This window comes from Myotis yumanensis, unplaced genomic scaffold (assembly GCF_028538775.1).
Source record: "Myotis yumanensis isolate MYYU_CA2020_CCGP unplaced genomic scaffold, mMyoYum1.0.hap1 SCAF_2, whole genome shotgun sequence".
Classification (NCBI taxonomy): domain Eukaryota; kingdom Metazoa; phylum Chordata; class Mammalia; order Chiroptera; family Vespertilionidae; genus Myotis; species Myotis yumanensis.
Genome location: NW_027223753.1, coordinates 201,040,578 through 201,043,648, shown reverse-complemented (window position 1 = coordinate 201,043,648; position 3,071 = coordinate 201,040,578). Strand labels below are relative to the sequence as shown.

At 39.5% G+C, this 3,071-nt stretch overlaps 1 pseudogene; it reads left to right on the top strand.

The window, feature by feature from the left end:
• The first annotated feature begins 1,291 nt into the window (after positions 1 to 1,291).
• LOC139002300 (large ribosomal subunit protein uL30 pseudogene) lies at positions 1,292 to 2,071 on the top strand (annotated as a pseudogene).
• Positions 2,072 to 3,071: the final 1,000 nt, after the last annotated feature.

Genomic DNA, 3,071 nt, shown 5'->3' with positions numbered 1-3,071 from the left:
AATACATAATCTTTAATAATAAGTGAGACATCAAAATACATAAGAGGCCAGCTGGTGTGGCTCAGTGATTGAGTGTCGACCTATGAACCAGGAGGTCACAGTTCGATTCCCGATCAGGGCACACGCCCGGGTTGGAGGCTTGATACCAAGTGTGGGGCATGCAGGAGGTAGTTGTACCATTTTAAAAATAGATTTGTATAAACAGGTTACTATATCCTTCTCTGAAAGAACTAAATGAACTTCATTTATAAAACCCATAACATAGTTTTTACCACATGTTGACCAGCAGAAGAGGATTGTGACATATGTAATATGTATTGGTGAAAATAAAATTCATTTTAGATGTCAAATATTATATAAAGTACAGGTTTGTATAATTTATTACTAAATAAAATACAAATGCATATTCCACAGATTTTCTGTCTACTCTTTACTGGGTGAGAAAGCCATCCACACCTCAGCATTTAGGTAACAGAGAAAAGGCACCAAGTACCACTGATACAGGGAATTACTAAAGAGTTTTTTGTTTTCTTTTTTGTTTTGTCTTGTGTGTTTTTTTAAATATATTTTTATTTATTTCAGAGAAGAGAGAGGAAGAGAGAGACAGAGAAATATCAATGATGAGAGAGAATCATTGATCAGCTACCTCCTGTATGCCCCACATGGGGGATCTAGACCCCAACCCAAGCATCTGCCCTCACCAGGAATCAAACCATGACCTCCTGGTTCATAGGTCCATGCTCAACCACAGAGCCACACTGGCCAAGTTACTAAAAATGTTTGAGCCAGACATGAAATAGATACATTTTTAGAAAGATCACTCAGACATCCATATAATGGGTAGAACTGAAGGAATGATCACAGAGGCAGTCAGACCAACTGTGGGAATCAGAGCTCACATAATGGCACAAATGCTGATTCTCCGGCCATTGCTAATGTGTGGGTAAAAAGATTCCTTCTATCTGAAACAAGAGTCGCATGAAACTGTATCAGGTTAACTTGCAAGTTAGTAAAATCTCAGACTTAGTTGTTCTTGACACCTTGGAAAACCTCAACATTTAAAGGTTAAAATGAAAGAAATTGTCTCATGATATTGAAAAGGGCCAGTCAACGAGGCAGAAATAAATGGTGCTTCAAAACTCTGGAGAGAATTTTCAAGAAGAAATTTTCAACAATGTAGAAATGTCCAATAAGATGAGGATTTCAAAAGGTCAATTCAATTTGGTAACGTCGACAAGAACACTTTCAAGGTGGATAGGGTGCAAGAATGAGGTCCAGTCTGGCTGGAACCATGGAGGGTACAGAAGAGAAGAAGAAGAAGAAGGTCCTGCTGTGCCAGAAACCCCCAAGAAAAAGGGAAGGAATTTCACAGAGCTGGAGATCAAGCGCCTGAGAAAGAAGTTTGCCCAAAAGACGCTTTGAAAGGCAAGAAGGAAGCTCACCTATGAAAAAGCTAAGCACTATCACAAGGAATACAGGCAGATGTGCAGAATGGAGATTCGAATGGCTAGGATCGCAAGAAAAGCTGGCAATTTCTACATACCTGCCGAACCCAAATTGGCGTTTGTCATCAGGATCAGAGGTATCAATGGTGTGAGCCCAAAGATCCGAAAGGCGCTGCAGCTTCTTCGCCTTCGCCAGATCTTCAACAGCACCTTTGTTAAGCTCAACAAGACTTCCATGAACATGCAGAGGGTTGTGGAGCCATACACTGCTTGGGGGTACCCAAACCTGAAGTCAGTAAGTGAATTGATCTACAAGCGTGGTTATGGCAAAATCGACAAAAAACGAATTGCCCTGACAGATAACTCATTGATTGCTCGATCTCTTGGTAAATATGGCATCATCTTCATGGAAGGTCTTATTCCTGAGATCTACACTGTTGGAAAGCGCTTCAAAGAAGTGAACAACTTCCTGTGGCCCTTCACATTATCTTCTCCATGAGGTGGGATGAAGAAGACCACCCATTTGTAGAAGGTGGAGATGCTGGGAACAGGGAAGACCAGATCAATAGGCTTATTAGAAGGATGAACTAAGGTATCTACCATGCTTATTTTTGTAATCTGGTCAGTTAATATACTGAGTCTTTTAAAATTGGGGAAAAAAAAAAAGAATGAAGTCCAACTGGACAGAGGGTGAAGTTCAGGGAACGATATGGTGAGAGAGATTGAAACATCTAAAGAAGTTTGGTCTCAAATAGAGATTTGGTCATGAAGAGAACTATAAACATTTGGAACAATAGTTTGAAGAGAGGGCAAGATTAATAAAAAGGATTCTTGTTGTGTATAATTTTATTTTTTTTAATGAGAGAGAAACAAATTAAAATAGGAGAGAACCCCCAATATTTAGATGAAAAATAAGAAAGACTAAAGATTGGGAGGAAGGAGAAATTAAACTGAGCAAGAATTTAAATTAAGGGAATGCTGAAACCAACCATATTATCTTCCCAGCAACTCTAGGTGTGGAGAAAGAAAAGTTGGAAAGTCCATCACAAACGAACTTTCTAGCTAGACCATTAGCTGAGAATATGTTGGGTAGAACAAAAGGAGAAAATTATTTGGAATAGCACATTTAGACAACCTTATTGGACATGATAAATGAAAATAAATGAGGTTTTATGATTCAGACATCCACACTTCTCAATTATCAAGTAAAATAAACCAAATTACGGGGGTGTTCCTTTCCTGGGGCTGTTGGGTGGCTTAAACAACACAAATGCATTACCTGACAGTTTGGAGGCCAGAGTCCTGGATCAAGGTACAAGCAGGGTTGGTTCATTGGGAGGCGTATGAGGGAGAATCTGTTCCATATTTCTCCCCTAGCTTCTGCAGTTTGCTGGCAACTCTGGCATTCTCAGTCTGCACAAGCATCACCCTGGTCTCTGTCTTCATCTTCATATGGCATTCTACTTGTGTGCGTGTCTGTGCCCAAATTTCCCCTTTTTATAAAGATACCAGTCATATTAGATTAAAGTTCATTGTAGCGACCTCATCTTAACTTGATTACACTGCAAAGGCCCTATTTCCAAATAAGGTCACATCATGAAGTTAGGGCATTAGAATTTCAACATA